The sequence below is a fragment of the Apostichopus japonicus genome, chromosome 8 (assembly GCF_037975245.1).
Source record: "Apostichopus japonicus isolate 1M-3 chromosome 8, ASM3797524v1, whole genome shotgun sequence".
Taxonomy (NCBI): domain Eukaryota; kingdom Metazoa; phylum Echinodermata; class Holothuroidea; order Aspidochirotida; family Stichopodidae; genus Apostichopus; species Apostichopus japonicus.
This window is the reverse complement of record NC_092568.1, coordinates 14,133,118-14,157,617: the sequence shown is the minus strand read 5'-3', so window position 1 is coordinate 14,157,617 and position 24,500 is coordinate 14,133,118.

Genomic DNA, 24,500 nt, shown 5'->3' with positions numbered 1-24,500 from the left:
GTGCCGAACATTCGAATGATCTGTGTCGAACATTCGATTGATGGGTATCATTCGATAGATCGGTGTCGAACATTCGATTGATTGTTGTCGCACATTCGATTGATGGGTGTCGCACATTCGAATAATCGGTGTCGAACATTCGATTGATTGGTGCCGAACATTCGAATGATCGGTGTCGAACATTCGATTGATGGGTGCCGAACATTCGATTGATCGGTGCCGAACATTCGATTGATCGGTATTGCACATTTGTTTGGTCGGTGTCGCATATTCGATTAATCGGTGCCGAACGTTCGATTGATGGGTGCCGAACATTCGAATATCGGTGTCGAACATTTGATTGATTGGTGCCGAACATTCGAATGATCTGTGTCGAACATTCGATTGATGGGTGCCGAACATTCGATTGATGGGTGTCGCACATTCGATTGATCGGTATTGCACATTTGTTTGGTCGGTGTCGCATATTCGATTAATCGGTGCCGAACGTTCGATTGATGGGTGCCGAACATTCGAATATCGGTGTCGAACATTTGATTGATTGGTGCCGAACATTCGAATGATCTGTGTCGAACATTCGATTGATGGGTGTCATTCGATTGATCGATGTCGAACATTCGATTGATCGGTGTCGCACATCCGATTGATTGGTGTCGCACATTCGATTGATTGGTGTCGAACATTCGATTGATCGGTGTCGAACATTCGATTGATGGGTGCCGAACATTCGATTAATCGGTGTCGAACATTCGATTGATTGGTGCCGAACATTCGAATAATCGGTGTCGAACATTCGATTGATCGGTGTCGAACATTCGATTAATGGGTGCCGAACATTCGAATAATCGGTGTCGAACATTCGATTGATGGGTGCCGAACATTCGAATGATCTGTGTCGAACATTCGATTGATGGGTATCATTCGATTGATCGGTGTCGAACATTCGATTGATAGGTGCCGAACATTCGAATGATCTGTGTCGAACATTCGATTGATGGGTGTCATTCGATTGATCGGTGTCGAACATTCGATTGATCGGTGTCGCACATCCGATTGATCGGTGCCGAACATTCATTTTGATGGGTGTCGCACATTCGATTGATCGGTACTGCACATTCAATTGATCGGTGTCGAACATTCGATTGATCGGTGCCGCACATTCGATTGATGGGTGCCGAACATTCGATTAATCGGTGTCGAACATTCGATTGATTGGTGCCGAATATTCGAATAATCGGTGTCGAACATTCGATTGATTGGTGCCGAACATCCGATTGATCGGTGTCGAACATTCGATTGATGGGTGTCGCACATTCGATTGATCGGTGTCGCACATTCGATTGATTGTTGTCGCACATCCTATTGATCGGTGTCGCACATTCGAATAATCGGTGTCGAACATTCGATTGATTGGTGCCGAACATTCGAATGATCGGTGTCGAACATTCGATTGATTGGTGCCGAACATTCGAATGATCGGTGTCGAACATTCGATTGATGGGTGTCGCACATTCGATTGATCGGTGTCGCACATTCGACTGATTGTTGTCGCACACCTATTGATCGGTGCCGCACATTCGAATAATCGGTGTCGAACATTCGATTGATTGGTGCCGAACATTCGAATGATCTGTGTCGAACATTCGATTGATGGGTATCATTCGATTGATCGGTGTCGAACATTCGATTGATTGGTGCCGAACATTCGAATAATCGGTGTCGAACATTCGATTGATTGGTGTCGAACATTCGATTGATTGGTGCCGAACATTCGAATGATCTGTATCGAACATTCGATTGATGGGTATCATTCGATTGATCGGTGTCGAACATTCGATTGATGGGTGTCGAACATTCGATTGATGGGTGCCGAACATTCGATTGATGGGTGTCGCACATTCGATTGATCGGTATTGCACATTTGTGTGGTCGGTGTCGCATATTCGATTAATCGGTGCCGAACGTTCGATTGATGGGTGCCGAACATTCGAATATCGGTGTCGAACATTTGATTGATTGGTGCCGAACATTCGAATGATCTGTGTCGAACATTCGATTGATGGTTGTCATTTGAATGATGGGTGTCGAACATTCGAATGATCTGTGTCGAACATTCGATTGATGGGTATCATTCGATTGATCGGTGCCGAACATTCGATTGATGGGTGTCGCACATTCGATTGATCGGTACTGCACGTTCTATTGATGGGTGTCGCACATTCGATTGATCGGTGTCGAACATTCGATTGATCGGAATTGCACATTCGTTTGGTCGGTGTCGCATATTCGATTAATCGGTGCCGAACATTCGATTGATGGGTGCCGAAGATTCGAATGATCTGTGTCGAACATTCGATTGATGGGTATCATTCGATTGATTGGTGCCGAACATTCGAATGATCGGTGTCGAACATTCGATTGATGGGTGTCGCACATTCGATTGATCGGTGTCGAACATTCGATTGATTGTCGTCGCACATCCTATTGATCGGTGTCGCACATTCGAATAATCGATGTCTAACATTCGATTGATTGGTGCCGAACATTCGAATGATCTGTGTCGAACATTCGATTGATGGGTATCATTCGATTGATCGGTGTCGAACATTCGATTGATGGGTGTCGAACATTCGATTGATGGGTGCCGAACATTCGATTGATGGGTGTCGCACATTCGATTGATCGGTATTGCACATTTGTGTGGTCGGTGTCGCATATTCGATTAATCGGTGCCGAACGTTCGATTGATGGGTGCTGAACATTCGATTGATCGGTGTCGAACATTCGATTGATCGGTGTCGAACATTCGATTAATGGGTGCCGAACATTCGAATAATCGGTGTCGAACATTCGATCGATGGGTGCCGAACATTCGAATGATCTGTGTCGAACATTCCATTGATGGGTATCATTTGATTGATCGGTGTCGAACATTCGATTGATAGGTGCCGAACATTCGAATGATCTGTGTCGAACATTCGATTGATGGGTGTCATTCGATTGATCGGTGTCGAACATTCGATTGATCGGTGTCGCACATCCGATTGATCGGTGTCGCACATTCGATTGATTGGTGTCGAACATTCGATTGATTGGTGCCGAACATTCGAATAATCGGTGTCGAACATTCGATCGATGGGTGCCGAACATTCTAATGATCTGTGTCGAACATTCGATTGATGGGTATCATTCGATTGATCGGTGTCGAACATTCCATTGATGGGTGTCGAACATTCCATTGATGGGTGTCGCACATTTGCTTGATCGGTGTCGAACATTCGATTGATGGGTGTCGCACATTCGATTGATCGGTACTGCACATTCGATTGATCGGTGTCGAACATTCGATTGATGGGTGTCGAACATTCGATTGATGGGTGTCGCACATCCGATTGATCGGTGTCGCACATTCGATTGATCGGTATCATTCGATTGATCGGTGTCGAACATTTGATTGATTGGTGCCGAAGATTCGAATGATCGATGTCGCACATTCGATTGATCGGTGTCGCACATTCGATTGATCGATGTCGCACATTCGATTGATTGGTGCCGAACATTTGAATGATCGGTGTCGAACATTCGATCGATGGGTGCCGAACATTCGAATGATCTGTGTCGAACATTCGATTGATGGGTATCATTCGATTGATCGGTTTCGAACATTCGATTGATCGGTGTCGAACATTCGATTGATTGGTGACGAACATTCGAATAATCTGTGTCGAACATTCGATTGATTGGTGTCGAACATTCGAATGATCGATGTCGCACATTCGATTAATCGGTGCCGCAAATTCGATTGATCGGTATTGCACATTCGTTTAGTCGGTGTCGCATATTCGATTAATCGGTGCCGAACATTCGATTGATGGGTGTCGAACATTCGATTGATGGGTGTCGCAGATCCGATTGATCGACGTCGCACATTCGATTGATCGGTGTAGAACATTCGATTGATCGGTATTGCACATTCGTTTGATCGGTGTCGCATATTCGATTAATCGGTGCCGAACATTCGATTGATGGGTGTCGCACATCCGATTGATCGGTGTCGCACATTCGATTGATCGGTATCATTCGATTAATCGGTGCCGAACATTCGATGGATGGGTGCCGAACATTCGAATGATCGGTGTCGATTATTTGATTGATTGGTGCCGAACGTTCGAATGATCTGTGTCGAACATTCGATTGATGGGTGTCATTCGATTGATCGGTGTCGCACATTCGATGGATGGGTGTCGCACATTCGATTGATCGATGTCGCACATTCGATTGATCGGTGTCGAACATTCCATTGATGGGTGTCGAACATTCCATTGATGGGTGTCGCACATTTGCTTGATCGGTGTCGAACTGTCGATTGATGGGTGTCGCACATTCGATTGATCGGTACTGCACATTCGATTGATCGGTGTCGAACATTCGATTGATGGGTGTCGAACATTCGATTGATGGGTGTCGCACATCCGATTGATCGGTGTCGCACATTCGATTGATCGGTATCATTCGATTGATCGGTGTCGAACATTTGATTGATTGGTGCCGAAGATTCGAATGATCGATGTCGCACATTCGATTGATCGGTGTCGCACATTCGATTGATCGATGTCGCACATTCGATTGATTGGTGCCGAACATTTGAATGATCGGTGTCGAACATTCGATCGATGGGTGCCGAACATTCGAATGATCTGTGTCGAACATTCGATTGATGGGTATCATTCGATTGATCGGTTTCGAACATTCGATTGATCGGTGTCGAACATTCGATTGATTGGTGACGAACATTCGAATAATCTGTGTCGAACATTCGATTGATTGGTGTCGAACATTCGAATGATCGATGTCGCACATTCGATTAATCGGTGCCGCAAATTCGATTGATCGGTATTGCACATTCGTTTAGTCGGTGTCGCATATTCGATTAATCGGTGCCGAACATTCGATTGATGGGTGTCGAACATTCGATTGATGGGTGTCGCAGATCCGATTGATCGACGTCGCACATTCGATTGATCGGTGTAGAACATTCGATTGATCGGTATTGCACATTCGTTTGATCGGTGTCGCATATTCGATTAATCGGTGCCGAACATTCGATTGATGGGTGTCGCACATCCGATTGATCGGTGTCGCACATTCGATTGATCGGTATCATTCGATTAATCGGTGCCGAACATTCGATGGATGGGTGCCGAACATTCGAATGATCGGTGTCGATTATTTGATTGATTGGTGCCGAACGTTCGAATGATCTGTGTCGAACATTCGATTGATGGGTGTCATTCGATTGATCGGTGTCGAACATTCGATTGATCGGTGTCGCACATCCGATTGATCGGTGTCGCACATTCGATTGATCGGTGTCGAACATTCGATTGATGGGTGCCGAACATTCGAATGATCTGTGTCGAACATTCGATTGAAGGTATCATTCGATTGATCGGTTTCGAACATTCGATTGATCGGTGTCGAACATTCGATTGATTGGTGACGAACATTCGAATAATCTGTGTCGAACATTCGATTGATTGGTGTCGAACATTCGAATGATCGATGTCGCACATTCGATTAATCGGTGCCGCAAATTCGATTGATCGGTATTGCACATTCGTTTAGTCGGTGTCGCATATTCGATTAATCGGTGCCGAACATTCGATTGATGGGTGTCGAACATTCGATTGATGGGTGTCGCAGATCCGATTGATCGACGTCGCACATTCGATTGATCGGTGTAGAACATTCGATTGATCGGTATTGCACATTCGTTTGATCGGTGTCGCATATTCGATTAATCGGTGCCGAACATTCGATTGATGGGTGTCGCACATCCGATTGATCGGTGTCGCACATTCGATTGATCGGTATCATTCGATTAATCGGTGCCGAACATTCGATGGATGGGTGCCGAACATTCGAATGATCGGTGTCGATTATTTGATTGATTGGTGCCGAACGTTCGAATGATCTGTGTCGAACATTCGATTGATGGGTGTCATTCGATTGATCGGTGTCGAACATTCGATTGATCGGTGTCGCACATCCGATTGATCGGTGTCGCACATTCGATTGATCGGTGTCGAACATTCGATTGATTGGTGCCGAACATTCGAATAATCGGTGTCGAACATTCGATCGATGGGTGCCGAACATTCTAATGATCTGTGTCGAACATTCGATTGATGGGTATCATTCGATTGATCGGTGTCGAACATTCCATTGATGGGTGTCGAACATTCCATTGATGGGTGTCGCACATTTGCTTGATCGGTGTCGAACTGTCGATTGATGGGTGTCGCACATTCGATTGATCGGTACTGCACATTCGATTGATCGGTGTCGAACATTCGATTGATGGGTGTCGAACATTCGATTGATGGGTGTCGCACATCCGATTGATCGGTGTCGCACATTCGATTGATCGGTATCATTCGATTGATCGGTGTCGAACATTTGATTGATTGGTGCCGAAGATTCGAATGATCGATGTCGCACATTCGATTGATCGGTGTCGCACATTCGATTGATCGATGTCGCACATTCGATTGATTGGTGCCGAACATTTGAATGATCGGTGTCGAACATTCGATCGATGGGTGCCGAACATTCGAATGATCTGTGTCGAACATTCGATTGATGGGTATCATTCGATTGATCGGTTTCGAACATTCGATTGATCGGTGTCGAACATTCGATTGATTGGTGACGAACATTCGAATAATCTGTGTCGAACATTCGATTGATTGGTGTCGAACATTCGAATGATCGATGTCGCACATTCGATTAATCGGTGCCGCAAATTCGATTGATCGGTATTGCACATTCGTTTAGTCGGTGTCGCATATTCGATTAATCGGTGCCGAACATTCGATTGATGGGTGTCGAACATTCGATTGATGGGTGTCGCAGATCCGATTGATCGACGTCGCACATTCGATTGATCGGTGTAGAACATTCGATTGATCGGTATTGCACATTCGTTTGATCGGTGTCGCATATTCGATTAATCGGTGCCGAACATTCGATTGATGGGTGTCGCACATCCGATTGATCGGTGTCGCACATTCGATTGATCGGTATCATTCGATTAATCGGTGCCGAACATTCGATGGATGGGTGCCGAACATTCGAATGATCGGTGTCGATTATTTGATTGATTGGTGCCGAACGTTCGAATGATCTGTGTCGAACATTCGATTGATGGGTGTCATTCGATTGATCGGTGTCGAACATTCGATTGATCGGTGTCGCACATCCGATTGATCGGTGTCGCACATTCGATTGATCGGTGTCGAACATTCGATTGATGGGTGCCGAACATTCGAATGATCTGTGTCGAACATTCGATTGAAGGTATCATTCGATTGATCGGTTTCGAACATTCGATTGATGGGTGTCGCACATTCGATTGATCGGTACTGCACATTCGATTGATCGGTGTCGAACATTCGATTGATCGGTGTCGCACATTCGATTGATCGGTGTCGAACATTCGATTGATGGGTGTCGCACATTCGATTGATCGGTGTCGCACATTCGATTGATCGGTGCCGCACATTCGATTGATGGGTGCCGAACATTCGATTGATTGCTGTCGAACATTCGATTGATTGGTGCCGATCATTCGAAAGATCGGTGCCTCACATTCGATTGATAGGTGCCGAACATTCGAATGATCGTTGTCGATTATTCGATGGGTGTCGCACATCCGATTGATCGGTGTCGCACATTCGATTAATCGGTGCCGCAAATTCGATTGATCGGTATTGCACATTCGTTTGGTCGGTGTCGCATATTCGATTAATCGGTGCCGAACATTCGATTGATGGGTGTCGAACATTCGATTGATCGGTGTCGCACATTCGATTGATCGGTGCCGAACATTCGATTGACCGGTGTCGCACATCCTATTGATCGGTGTTGCACATTCGATTGATCGGTGTCGCACATTCGATTGATTGGTGTCGAACATTCGATTGATGGGGGTGTCGCACATCCGATTGATCGGTGTCGCACATTCGATTGATCGGTGCCGCACATTCGATTGACCGGTGTCGCACATCCTATTGATCGGTGTCGCACATTCGATTGATCGGTGCCGCACATTCGATTGATCGATGTAGAACATTCGATTGATCGGTATTGCACATTCGTTTGGTCGGTGTCGCATATTCGATTAATCGGTGCCAAACATTCGATTGATGGGTGTCGCACATCCGATTGATCGGTGTCGCACATTCGATTGATCGGTGTCGAACATTCGATTGATTGGTGCCGAACATTCGAATAATCGGTGTCGAACATTCGATCGATGGGTGCCGAACATTCGAATGATCTGTGTCGAACATTCGATTGATGGGTATCATTCGATTGATCGGTTTCGAACATTTCATTGATGAATTTCGAACATTCGATTGATCGGTATTGCACATTCGTTTGGTCGGTGTCGCATATTCGATTAATCGGTGCCAAACATTCGATTGATGGGTGTCGCACATCCGATTGATCGGTGTCGCACATTCGATTGATCGGTGTCGAACATTCGATTGATTGGTGCCGAACATTCGAATAATCGGTGTCGAACATTCGATCGATGGGTGCCGAACATTCGAATGATCTGTGTCGAACATTCTATTGATGGGTATCATTCGATTGATCGGTTTCGAACATTCGATTGATTGGTGTCGAACATTCGATTGATCGGTGTCGAACATTCGATTGATGGGTGCCGAACATTCGATTAATCGGTGTCGAACATTCGATCGATGGGTGCCGAACATTCGAATGATCTGTGTCGAACATTCGATTGATGGGTATCATTTGATTGATCGGTGTCGAACATTCGATTGATAGGTGCCGAACATTCGAATGATCTGTGTCGAACATTCGATTGATGGGTGTCATTCGATTGATCGGTGTCGAACATTCGATTGATGGGTGTCGCACATTCGATTGATCGGTACTGCACATTCGATTGATCGGTGTCGAACATTCGATTGATGGGTGTCAAACATTCGATTGATGGGTGTCGCACATTCGATTGATCGGTGTCGAACATTCGATTGATGGGTGTCCCACATTCGATTGATCGGTGTCGCACATTCGATTGATCGGTGCCGCACATTCGATTGATTGGTGCCGATCATTCGAAAGATCGGTGCCTCACATTCGATTGATAGGTGCCGAACATTCGAATGATCGTTGTCGATTATTCGATGGGTGTCGCACATCCGATTGATCGGTGTCGCACATTCGATTAATCGGTGCCGCAAATTCGATTGATCGGTATTGCACATTCGTTTAGTCGTTGTCGCATATTCGATTAATCGGTGCCGAACATTCGATTGATGGGTGTCGAACATTCGATTGATGGGTGTCGCACATCCGATTGATCGGTGTCGCACATTCGATTGATCGGTGTAGAACATTCGATTGATCGGTATTGCACATTCGTTTGGTCGGTGTCGCATATTCGATTAATCGGTGCCGAACATTCGATTGATGGGTGTCGCACATCCGATTGATCGGTGTCGCACATTCGATTGATCGGTATCATTCGATTAATCGGTGCCGAACATTCGATGGATGGGTGCCGAACATTCGAATGATCGGTGTCGATTATTTGATTGATTGGTGCCGAACGTTCGAATGATCTGTGTCGAACATTCGATTGATAGGTGTCATTCGATTGATCCGTGTCGAACATTCGATTGATCGGTGTCGCACATCCGATTGATCGGTGTCGCACATTCGATTGATCGGTGTCGAACATTCGATTGATGGGTGCCGAACATTCGAATGATCTGTGTCGAACATTCGATTGAAGGTATCATTCGATTGATCGGTTTCGAACATTCGATTGATGGGTGTCGAACATTCGATTGATGGGTGTCGCACATTCGATTGATCGGTGTCGAACATTCGATTGATGGGTGTCGCACATTCGATTGATCGGTGTCGCACATTCGATTGATCGGTGCCGCACATTCGATTGATGGGTGCCGAACATTCGATTGATTGCTGTCGAACATTCGATTGATTGGTGCCGATCATTCGAAAGATCGGTGCCTCACATTCGATTGATAGGTGCCGAACATTCGAATGATCGTTGTCGATTATTCGATGGGTGTCGCACATCCGATTGATCGGTGTCGCACATTCGATTAATCGGTGCCGCAAATTCGATTGATCGGTATTGCACATTCGTTTGGTCGGTGTCGCATATTCGATTAATCGGTGCCGAACATTCGATTGATGGGTGTCGAACATTCCATTGATCGGTGTCGCACATTCGATTGATCGGTGCCGCATATTCGATTGACCGGTGTCGCACATCCTATTGATCGGTGTTGCACATTCGATTGATCGGTGCCGCACATTCGATTGATTGGTGTCGAACATTCGATTGATGGGGGTGTCGCACATCCGATTGATCGGTGTCGCACATTCGATTGATCGGTGTAGAACATTCGATTGATCGGTATTGCACATTCGTTTGGTCGGTGTCGCATATTCGATTAATCGGTTCCAAACATTCGATTGATGGGTGTCGCACATCCGATTGATCGGTGTCGCACATTCGATTGATCGGTGTCGAACATTCGATTGATTGGTGCCGAACATTCGAATAATCGGTGTCGAACATTCGATCGATGGGTGCCGAACATTCGAATGATCTGTGTCGAACATTCTATTGATGGGTATCATTCGATTGATCGGTTTCGAACATTCGATTGATTGGTGTCGAACATTCGATTGATCGGTGTCGAACATTCGATTGATGGGTGCCGAACATTCGATTAATCGGTGTCGAACATTCGATCGATGGGTGCCGAACATTCGAATGATCTGTGTCGAACATTCGATTGATGGGTATCATTTGATTGATCGGTGTCGAACATTCGATTGATAGGTGCCGAACATTCGAATGATCTGTGTCGAACATTCGATTGAAGGTATCATTCGATTGATCGGTGTCGAACATTCGATTGATGGGTGTCGCACATTCGATTGATCGGTACTGCACATTCGATTGATCGGTGTCGAACATTCGATTGATCGGTGTCGCACATTCGATTGATCGGTGTCGAACATTCGATTGATGGGTGTCGCACATTCGATTGATCGGTGTCGCACATTCGATTGATCGGTGCCGCACATTCGATTGATGGGTGCCGAACATTCGATTGATTGCTGTCGAACATTCGATTGATTGGTGCCGATCATTCGAAAGATCGGTGCCTCACATTCGATTGATAGGTGCCGAACATTCGAATGATCGTTGTCGATTATTCGATGGGTGTCGCACATCCGATTGATCGGTGTCGCACATTCGATTAATCGGTGCCGCAAATTCGATTGATCGGTATTGCACATTCGTTTGGTCGGTGTCGCATATTCGATTAATCGGTGCCGAACATTCGATTGATGGGTGTCGAACATTCGATTGATCGGTGTCGCACATTCGATTGATCGGTGCCGAACATTCGATTGACCGGTGTCGCACATCCTATTGATCGGTGTTGCACATTCGATTGATCGGTGCCGCACATTCGATTGATTGGTGTCGAACATTCGATTGATGGGGGTGTCGCACATCCGATTGATCGGTGTCGCACATTCGATTGATCGGTGCCGCACATTCGATTGACCGGTGTCGCACATCCTATTGATCGGTGTCGCACATTCGATTGATCGGTGCCGCACATTCGATTGATCGATGTAGAACATTCGATTGATCGGTATTGCACATTCGTTTGGTCGGTGTCGCATATTCGATTAATCGGTGCCAAACATTCGATTGATGGGTGTCGCACATCCGATTGATCGGTGTCGCACATTCGATTGATCGGTGTCGAACATTCGATTGATTGGTGCCGAACATTCGAATAATCGGTGTCGAACATTCGATCGATGGGTGCCGAACATTCGAATGATCTGTGTCGAACATTCTATTGATGGGTATCATTCGATTGATCGGTTTCGAACATTCGATTGATTGGTGTCGAACATTCGATTGATCGGTGTCGAACATTCGATTGATGGGTGCCGAACATTCGATTAATCGGTGTCGAACATTCGATCGATGGGTGCCGAACATTCGAATGATCTGTGTCGAACATTCGAATGATCTGTGTCGAACATTCGATTGATGGGTATCATTTGATTGATCGGTGTCGAACATTCGATTGATAGGTGCCGAACATTCGAATGATCTGTGTCGAACATTCGATTGATGGGTGTCATTCGATTGATCGGTGTCGAACATTCGATTGATGGGTGTCGCACATTCGATTGATCGGTACTGCACATTCGATTGATCGGTGTCGAACATTCGATTGATGGGTGTCAAACATTCGATTGATGGGTGTCGCACATTCGATTGATCGGTGTCGAACATTCGATTGATGGGTGTCCCACATTCGATTGATCGGTGTCGCACATTCGATTGATCGGTGCCGCACATTCGATTGATTGGTGCCGATCATTCGAAAGATCGGTGCCTCACATTCGATTGATAGGTGCCGAACATTCGAATGATCGTTGTCGATTATTCGATGGGTGTCGCACATCCGATTGATCGGTGTCGCACATTCGATTAATCGGTGCCGCAAATTCGATTGATCGGTATTGCACATTCGTTTAGTCGGTGTCGCATATTCGATTAATCGATGCCGAACATTCGATTGATGGGTGTCGAACATTCGATTGATGGGTGTCGCACATCCGATTGATCGGTGTCGCACATTCGATTGATCGGTGTAGAACATTCGATTGATCGGTATTGCACATTCGTTTGGTCGGTGTCGCATATTCGATTAATCGGTGCCGAACATTCGATTGATGGGTGTCGCACATCCGATTGATCGGTGTCGCACATTCGATTGATCGGTATCATTCGATTAATCGGTGCCGAACATTCGATGGATGGGTGCCGAACATTCGAATGATTGGTGTCGATTATTTGATTGATTGGTGCCGAACGTTCGAATGATCTGTGTCGAACATTCGATTGATGGGTGTCATTCGATTGATCGGTGTCGAACATTCGATTGATCGGTGTCGCATATCCGATTGATCGGTGTCGCACATTCGATTGATCGGTGTCGAACATTCGATTGATGGGTGCCGAACATTCGAATGATCTGTGTCGAACATTCGATTGAAGGTATCATTCGATTGATCGGTTCGAACATTCGATTGATGGGTGTCGCACATTCGATTGATTGGTACTGCACATTCGATTGATCGGTGTCGAACATTCGATTGATGGGTGTCGAACATTCGATTGATGGGTGTCGCACATTCGATTGATCGGTGTCGAACATTCGATTGATGGGTGTCGCACATTCGATTGATCGGTGTCGCATATTCGATTGATCGGTGCCGCACATTCGATTGATGGGTGCCGAACATTCGATTGATTGCTGTCGAACATTCGATTGATTGGTGCCGATCATTCGAAAGATCGGTGCCTCACATTCGATTGATAGGTGAACCGAACATTCGAATGATCGTTGTCGATTATTCGATGGGTGTCGCACATCCGATTGATCGGTGTCGCACATTCGATTAATCGGTGCCGCAAATTCGATTGATCGGTATTGCACATTCGTTTGGTCGGTGTCGCATATTCGATTAATCGGTGCCGAACATTCGATTGATGGGTGTCGAACATTCGATTGATCGGTGTCGCACATTCGATTGATCGGTGCCGCATATTCGATTGACCGGTGTCGCACATCCTATTGATCGGTGTTGCACATTCGATTGATCGGTGCCGCACATTCGATTGATTGGTGTCGAACATTCGATTGATGGGGGTGTCGCACATCCGATTGATCGGTGCCGCACATTCGATTGACCGGTGTCGCACATCCTATTGATCGGTGTCGCACATTCGATTGATCGGTGCCGCACATTCGATTGATTGGTGTCGAACATTCGATTGATGGGGGTGTCGCACATCCGATTGATCGGTGTCGCACATTCGATTGATCGGTGTAGAACATTCGATTGATCGGTATTGCACATTCGTTTGGTCGGTGTCGCATATTCGATTAATCGGTGCCAAACATTCGATTGATGGGTGTCGCACATCCGATTGATCGGTGTCGCACATTCGATTGATCGGTGTCGAACATTCGATTGATTGGTGCCGAACATTCGAATAATCGGTGTCGAACATTCGATCGATGGGTGCCGAACATTCGAATGATCTGTGTCGAACATTCTATTGATGGGTATCATTCGATTGATCGGTTTCGAACATTCGATTGATTGGTGTCGAACATTCGATTGATCGGTGTCGAACATTCGATTGATGGGTGCCGAACATTCGATTAATCGGTGTCGAACATTCGATCGATGGGTGCCGAACATTCGAATGATCTGTGTCGAACATTCGATTGATGGGTATCATTTGATTGATCGGTGTCGAACATTCGATTGATAGGTGCCGAACATTCGAATGATCTGTGTCGAACATTCGATTGATGGGTGTCAGTCGATTGATCGGTGTCGAACATTCGATTGATCGGTGTCGCACATCCGATTGATCGGTGTCGCACATTCGATTGATCGGTGTCGAACATTCGATTGATTGGTGTCGAACATTCGAATAATCGGTGTCGAACATTCGATCGATGGGTGCCGAACATTCGAATGATCTGTGTCGAACATTGAATTGATGGGTATCATTCGATTGATCGGTTTCGAACATTCGATTGATTGGTGTCGAACATTCGATTGATTGTTGTCGCACATCCTATTGATCGGTGTCGCACATTCGAATAATCGGTGTCGAACATTCGATTGATTGGTTCCAAACATTCGAATAATCGGTGTCGAACATTCGATTGATTGGTGCCGAACATTCGAATGATCTGTGTCGAACATTCGATTGATGGTATCATTCGATTGATCGGTGCCGAACATTTGATTGATGGGTGTCGCACATTCGATTGATCGGTACTGCACATTCGATTGATGGGTGTCGCACATTCGATTGGTCGGTGTCGAACATTCGATTGATCGGAATTGCACATTCGTTTGGTCGGTGTCGCATATTCGATTAATCGGTGCCGAACATTCGATTGATGGGTGCCGAACATTCGAATGATCTGTGTCGAACATTCGATTGATGGGTGTGATTCGATTGATCGGTGTCGAACATTCGATTGATTGGTGTCGCACATCCGATTGATCGGTGTCGCACATTCGATTGATTGGTGTCGCATATTCGATTAATCGGTGCCGAACATTCGATTGATGGGTGCCGAACATTCGAATGATCTGTGTCGAACATTCGATTGATGGGTGTGATTCGATTGATCGGTGTCGAACATTCGATTGATCGGTGTCGCACATCCGATTGATCGGTGTCGCACATTCGATTGATTGGTGTCGAACATTCGATTGATCGGTGTCGCACATCCGATTGATCGGTGTCGCACATTCGATTGATCGGTGTCGAACATTCGATTGATTGGTGCCGAACATTCGAATAATCGGTGTCGAACATTCGATTGATGGGTGTCGCACATTCGATTGATCGGTGTCGCACATTCGATTGATTGTCGTCGCACATCCTATTGATCGGTGTCGCACATTCGAATAATCGATGTCTAACATTCGATTGATTGGTGCCGAACATTCGAATGATCTGTATCGAACATTCGATTGATGGGTATCATTCGATTGATCGGTGTCGAACATTCGATTGATGGGTGTCGAACATTCGATTGATGGGTGCCGAACATTCGATTGATGGGTGTCGCACATTCGATTGATCGGTATTGCACATTTGTGTGGTCGGTGTCGCATATTTGATTAATCGGTGCCGAACGTTCGATTGATGGGTGCCGAACATTCGAATATCGGTGTCGCACATTTGATTGATTGGTGCCGAACATTCGAATGATCTGTGTCGAACATTCGATTGATGGGTGTCATTCGATTGATCGGTGTCGAACATTCGATTGATCGGTGTCGCACATCCGATTAATCGGTGTCGCACATTCGATTGATTGGTGTCGAACATTCGATTGATCGGTGTCGAACATTCGATTGATGGGTGCCGAACATTCGATTAATCGGTGTCGAACATTCGATTGATGGGTGGTGAACATTCGATTGATCGGTGTCGAACATTCGATTGATCGGTGTCGAACATTCGATTAATGGGTGACGAACATTCGAATAATCGGTGTCGAACATTCGATCGATGGGTGCCGAACATTCGAATGATCTGTGTCGAACATTCCATTGATGGGTATCATTTGATTGATCGGTGTCGAACATTCGATTGATAGGTGCCGAACATTCGAATGATCTGTGTCGAACATTCGATTGATGGGTGTCATTCGATTGATCGGTGTCGAACATTCGATTGATCGGTGTCGCACATCCGATTGATCGGTGTCGCACATTCGATTGATTGGTGTCGAACATTCGATTGATCGGTGTCGAACATTCGATTGATGGGTGCCGAACATTCGATTAATCGGTGTCGAACATTCGATTGATTGGTGCCGAACATTCGAATAATCGATGTCGAACATTCGATTGATCTGTGTCGAACATTCGATTGATGGGTGTCGCACATCATTCGATTGATCGGTGTCGCACATTCGATTGATCGGTGTAGAACATTCGATTGATCGGTATTGCACATTCGTTTGGTCGGTGTCGCATATTCGATTAATCGGTGCCGAACATTCGATTGATGGGTGTCGCACATCCGATTGATCGGTATCGCACATTCGATTGATCGGTATCATTCGATTGATCGGTGTCGAACATTCGATTGATTGGTGACGAACATTCGAATAATCGGTGTCGAACATTCGATTGATGGGTGCCGAACATTCGAATGATCGGTGTCGAACATTCGATTGATGGGTGTCGCACATTCGATTGATCGGTGTCGAACATTCGATTGATGGGTTTCGCACATTCGACTGTTGGGTGTCGCACATACCATTGACCGGTGTCGCACATTCGATTGATCGGTGTCGAACATTCGATTGATCGGTGTCGCACATTCGATTGATCGATTTCGCACATTCGATTGATAGGTGCCGAACATTCGATTGATTGTTGTCGCACATCCTATTGATCGGTGTCGCACATTCGAATAATCGGTGTCGAACATTCGATTGATTGGTTCCAAACATTCGAATAATCGGTGTCGAACATTCGATTGATTGGTGCCGAACATTCGAATGATCTGTGTCGAACATTCGATTGATGGTATCATTCGATTGATCGGTGCCGAACATTTGATTGATGGGTGTCGCACATTCGATTGATCGGTACTGCACATTCGATTGATGGGTGTCGCACATTCGATTGATCGGTGTCGAACATTCGATTGATCGGAATTGCACATTCGTTTGGTCGGTGTCGCATATTCGATTAATCGGTGCCGAACATTCGATTGATGGGTGCCGAACATTCGAATGATCTGTGTCGAACATTCGATTGATGGGTGTGATTCGATTGATCGGTGTCGAACATTCGATTGATCGGTGTCGCACATCCGATTGATCGGTGTCGCACATTCGATTGATCGGTGTCGAACATTCGATTGATCGGTGTCGCACATCCGATTGATCGGTGTCGCACATTCGATTGATCGGTGTCGAACATTAAATTGATTGGTGCCGAACATTCGAATAATCGGTGTCGAACATTCGATTGATGGGTGTCGCACATTCGATTGATCGGTGTGGCACATTCGATTGATTGTCGTCGCACATCCTATTGATCGGTGTCGCACATTCGAATAATCGATGTCTAACATTCGATTGATTGGTGCCGAACATTCGAATGATCTGTATCGAACATTCGATTGATGGGTATCATTCGATTGATCGGTGTCGAACATTCGATTGATGGGTGTCGAACATTCGATTGATGGGTGCCGAACATTCGATTGATGGGTGTCGCACATTCGATTGATCGGTATTGCACATTTGTGTGGTCGGTGTCGCATATTTGATTAATCGGTGCCGAACGTTCGATTGATGGGTGCCGAACATTCGAATATCGGTGTCGCACATTTGATTGATTGGTGCCGAACATTCGAATGATCTGTGTCGAACATTCGATTGATGGGTGTCATTCGATTGATCGGTGTCGAACATTCGATTGATCGGTGTCGCACATTCGATTGATGGGTGCCGAACATTCGATTAATCGGTGTCGAACATTCGATTGATGGGTGGTGAACATTCGATTGATCGGTGTCGAACATTCCATTGATCGGCGTCGAACATTCGATTGATCAGTATTGCACATTCGTTTGGTCGGTGTCGCATATTCGATTAATCGGTGCCGAACATTCGATTGATTGGTGCCGAACATTCGAATGATCGGTGTCGAACATTCGATTGATTGGTGCCGAACATTCGAATGATCTGTGTCGAACATTCGATTGATCGGTGTCGCACATTCGATTGATCGGTGTCGCACATTCGATTGATCGGTGTCGAACATTCGATTGATGGGTTCCGAACATTCGATTAATCCGTGTCGAACATTCGATTGATTGGTGCCGAACATTCGAATAATCGGTGTCGAACATTCGATTGATTGTTGCCGAACATTCGAATGATCGGTGTCGAACATTCGATTGATGTGTGTCGCACATTCGATTGATCGGTGTCGCACATTCGATTGATTGTTGTCGCACATCCTTTTGATCGGTGTCGCACATTCGAATAATCGGTGTCGAACATTCGATTGATCGGTGCCGAACATTCGAATGATCTGTGTCGAACATTCGATTGATGGGTATCATTCGATTGATCGATGTCGAACATTCGATTGATGGGTGTCGAACATTCGATTGATGGGTGCCGAACATTCGATTGATGGGTGTCGCACATTCGATTGATCGGTATTGCACATTTGTTTGGTCGGTGTCGCATATTCGATTGATCGGTGTCGAACATTCGATTAATGGGTGCCGAACATTCGAATAATCGGTGTCGAACATTCGATCGATGGGTGCCGAACATTCGAATGATCTGTATCGAACATTCGATTGATGGGTATCATTCGATTGATCGGTGTCGAACATTCGATTGATAGGTGCCGAACATTCGAATGATCTGTGTCGAACATTCGATTGATGGGTGTCATTCGAATGATCTGTGTCGAACATTCGATTGATGGGTATCATTTGATAGATCGGTGCCGAACATTCGATTGATGGGTGTCGAACATTCGATTGATCGGTACTGCACATTCGATTGTTCGGTGTCGAACATTCGATTGATTGGTGTCGAACATTCGATTGATGGGTGTCGCACATTCGATTGATCGGTACTGCACATTCGATTGATCGGTGTCGCACATTCGAATGATCGGTGTCGAACATTCGATTGATGGGTGTCGCACATTCCATTGATCGGCGTCGAACATTCGATTGATCAGTATTGGACATTCGTTTGGTCGGTGTCGCATATTCGATTAATCGGTGCCGAACATTCGATTGATTGGTGCCGAACATTCGAATGATCGGTGTCGAACATTCGATTGATTGGTGCCGAACATTCGAATGATCTGTGTCGAACATTCGATTGATCGGTGTCGCACATTCGATTGATCGGTGTCGCACATTCGATTGATCGGTGTCGAACATTCGATTGATGGGTTCCGAACATTCGATTAATCCGTGTCGAACATTCGATTGATTGGTGCCGAACATTCGAATAATCGGTGTCGAACATTCGATTGATTGTTGCCGAACATTCGAATGATCGGTGTCGAACATTCGATTGATGTGTGTCGCACATTCGATTGATCGGTGTCGCACATTCGATTGATTGTTGTTGCACATCCTTTTGATCGGTGTCGCACATTCGAATAATCGGTGTCGAACATTCGATTGATCGGTGCCGAACATTCGAATGATCTGTGTCGAACATTCGATTGATGGGTATCATTCGATTGATCGATGTCGAACATTCGATTGATGGGTGTCGAACATTCGATTGATGGGTGCCGAACATTCGATTGATGGGTGTCGCACATTCGATTGATCGGTATTGCACATTTGTTTGGTCGGTGTCGCATATTCGATTGATCGGTGTCGAACATTCGATTAATGGGTGCCGAACATTCGAATAATCGGTGTCGAACATTCGATCGATGGGTGCCGAACATTCGAATGATCTGTATCGAACATTCGATTGATGGGTATCATTCGATTGATCGGTGTCGAACATTCGATTGATAGGTGCCGAACATTCGAATGATCTGTGTCGAACATTCGATTGATGGGTGTCATTCGATTGATCGGTGTCGAACATTCGATTGATCGGTGTCGCACATCCGATTGATCGGTGTCGCACATTCGATTGATCGGTGTCGAACATTCGATTGATTGGCGCCGAACATGTCGAACATTCGATCGATGGGTGCCGAACATTCGAATGATCTGTGTCGAACATTCGATTGATGGGTATCATTCGATTGATCGGTTTCGAACATTCGATTGATTGGTGTCGATCATTCGATTGATGGGTGCCGAACATTCATTTTGATGGGTGTCGCACATTCGATTGATCGGTACTGCACATTCGATTGATCGGTGTCGAACATTCGATTGATCGGTGCCGCACATTCGATTGATGGGTGCCGAACATTCGATTGATTGCTGTCGAACATTCGATTGATGGGTGCCGAACATTCGATTGATAGGTGCCGAACATTCGATTGATTGTTGTCGCACATCCTATTGATGGGTGTCGCACATTCGAATAATCGGTGTCGAACATTCGATTGATTGGTGCCGAACATTCGAATGATCTGTGTCGAACATTCGATTGATGGGTATCATTCGATTGATCGGTGCCGAACATTCGATTGATGGGTGTCGCACATTCGATTGATCGGTACTGCACATTCGATTGTTCTATGTCGAACATTCGATTGATTGGTGTCGAACATTCGATTGATGGGTGTCGCACATTCGATGGATCGGTGTCGAACATTCGATTGATGGGTGTCGCACATTCGATTGATCGGTACTGCACATTCGATTGATCGGTGTCGAACATTCGAATGATCGGTGTCGAACATTCGATTGATGGGTGTCGAACATTCAATTGATCGGTGTCGAACATTCGATTGATCGGAATTGCACATTCGACTGATTGTTGTCGCACATCCTATTGATCGGTGTCGCACATTCGAATAATCGGTGTCGAACATTCGATTGATTGGTGCCGAACATTCGAATGATCTGTGTCGAACATTCGATTGATGGGTATCATTCGATTGATCGGTGTCGAACATTCGATTGATGGGTGTCGCACATTCGATTGATCGGTATTGCACATTTGTTTGGTCGGTGTCGCATATTCGATTAATCGGTGCCGAACGTTCGATTGATGGGTGCCGAACATTCGAATATCGGTGTCGAACATTTGATTGATTGGTGCCGAACATTCGAATGATCTGTGTCGAACATTCGATTGATAGGTGTGATTCGATTGATCGGTGTCGAACATTCGATTGATCGGTGTCGCACATCCGATTGATCGGTGTCGCACATTCGATTGATTGGTGTCGAACATTTGATTGATCGGTGTCGAACATTCGATTGATGGGTGCCGAACATTCGATTAATCGGTGTCGAACATTCGATTGATTGGTGCCGAACATTCGAATAATCGGTGTCGAACATTCGATTGATCGGTGTCGAACATTCGATTAATGGGTGCCGAACATTCGAATAATCGGTGTCGAACATTCGATCGATGGGTGCCGAACATTCGAATGATCTGTGTCGAACATTCGATTGATTGGTGTCGCATATCATGCGATTGATCGGTGTCGCACATTCGATTGATCGGTGTAGAACATTCGATTGATCGGTATTGCACAATCGTTTGGTCGGTGTCGCATATTCGATTAATCGGTGCCGAACATTCGATTGATGGGTGTCGCACATCCGATTGATCGGTGTCGCACATTCGATTGATCGGTATCATTCGATTGATCGGTGTCGAACATTCGATTGATTATTGACGAACATTCGATTGATCGGTGTCGAACATTCGATTGATGGGTGTCGGACATTCGATTGATCGGTGTCGAACATTCGATTGATGGGTTTCGCACATTCGACTGTTGGGTGTCGCACATTCCATTGACCGGTGTCGCACATTCGATTGATCGGTGTCGAACATTCGATTGATCGGTGTCGCACATTCGATTGATCGATTTCGCACATTCGATTGATAGGTGCCGAACATTCGATTGATTGTTGTCGCACATCCTATTGATCGGTGTCGCACATTCGAATAATCGGTGTCGAACATTCGATTGATTGGTGCCAAACATTCGATTGATCGGTGTCGAACATTCGATTGATCGGAATTGCACATTCGTTTGGTCGGTGTCGCATATTCGATTAATCGGTGCCGAACATTCGATTGATGGGTGCCGAACATTCGAATGATCGGTGTCGAACATTTGATTGATTGGTGCCGAACATTCGAATGATCTGTGTCGAACATTCGATTGATGGGTGTCATTCGATTGATCGGTGTCGAACATTCGATTGATCGGTGTCGCACATCCGATTGATCGGTGTCGCACATTCGATTGATCGGTGTCGAACATTCGATTGATGGGTGCCGAACATTCGATTAATCGGTGTCGAACATTCGATTGATTGGTGCCGAACATTCGAATAATCGGTGTCGAACATTCGATTGATTGGTGCCGAACATTCGAATGATCGGTGTCGAACACTCGATTGATGGGTGTCGTACATTCGATTGATCGGTGTCGCACATTCGATTGATTGTTGTCGCACATCCTATTGATCGGTGTCGCACATTCGAATAATCGGTGTCGAACAGTCGATTGATTGGTGCCAAACATTCGAATGATCTGTGTCGAACATTCGATTGATGGGTATCATTCGATTGATCGGTGTCGAACATTCGATTGATGGGTGTCGAACATTCTATTGATGGATACCGAACATTCGATTGATCGGTGTCGCACATTCGATTGATCGGTATTGCACATTTGTTTGGTCGGTGTCGCATATTCGATTAATCGGTGGCGAACGTTCGATTGATGGGTGCCGAACATTCGAATATCGGTGTCGAACATTTGATTGATTGGTGCCGAACATTCGAATGATCTGTGTCGAACATTCGATTGATGGGTGTCATTCGATTGATCGGTGTCGAACATTCGATTGATCGGTGTCGCACATCCGATTGATCGGTGTCGCACATTCGATTGATTGGTATCGAACATTCGATTGATCGGTGTCGAACATTCGATTGATGGGTGCCGAACATTCGATTAATCGGTGTCGAACATTCGATTGATTGGTGCCGAACATTCGAATAATCGGTGTCGAACATTCGATTGATCGGTGTCGAACATTCGATTAATGGGTGCCGAACATTCGAATAATCGGTGTCAAACATTCGATCGATGGGTGCCGAACATTCGAATGATCTGTGTCGAACATTCGATTGATGGGTATCATTTGATTGATCGGTGTCGAACATTCGATTGATAGGTGCCGAACATTCGAATGATCTGTGTCGAACATTCGATTGATGGTTGTCATTCGATTGATCGGTGTCGAACATTCGATTGATCGGTGTTGCACATCCGATTGATCGGTGTCGCACATTCGATTGATTGGTGCCGAACATTCGAATAATCGGTGTCGAACATTCGATCGATGGGTGCCGAACATTCGAATGATCTGTGTCGAACATTCGATTGATGGGTATCATTCGATTGATCGGTTTCGAACATTCGATTGATTGGTGTCGATCATTTGATTGATGGGTGCCGGACATTCGATTGATGGGTGTCGCACATTCGATTGATCGGTACTGCACATTCGATTGATCGGTGTCGAACATTCGATTGATTGGTGTCGAACACTCGATTGATGGGTGTCGCACATTCGATTGATCGGTGTCGAACATTCGATTGATGGGTGTCGCACATTCGATTGATCGGTACTGCACATTCGATTGATCGGTGTCGAACATTCGATTGATTGGTGTCGAACATTCGATTGATGGGTGTCGCACATCCGATTGATCGGTGTCGCACATTCGATTGATCGGTGTAGAACATTCGATTGATCAGTATTGCACATTCGTTTGGTCGGTGTCGCATATTCGATTAATCGGTGCCGAACATTCGATTGATGGGTGTCGCACATTCGATTGATCGGTGTCGCACATTCGATTGATCGGTATCATTCGATTGATTGGTGCCGAAGATTCGAATGATCGATGTCGCACATTCGATTGATCGGTGTCGCACATTCGATTTATCGATGTCGCACATTCGATTGATTGGTGCCGAACATTTGAATGATCTGTGTCGAACATTCGATTGATGGGTATCATTCGATTGATCGGTTTCGAACATTCGATTGATCGGTGTCGAACATTCGATTGATTGGTGCCGAAGATTCGACTGATCGA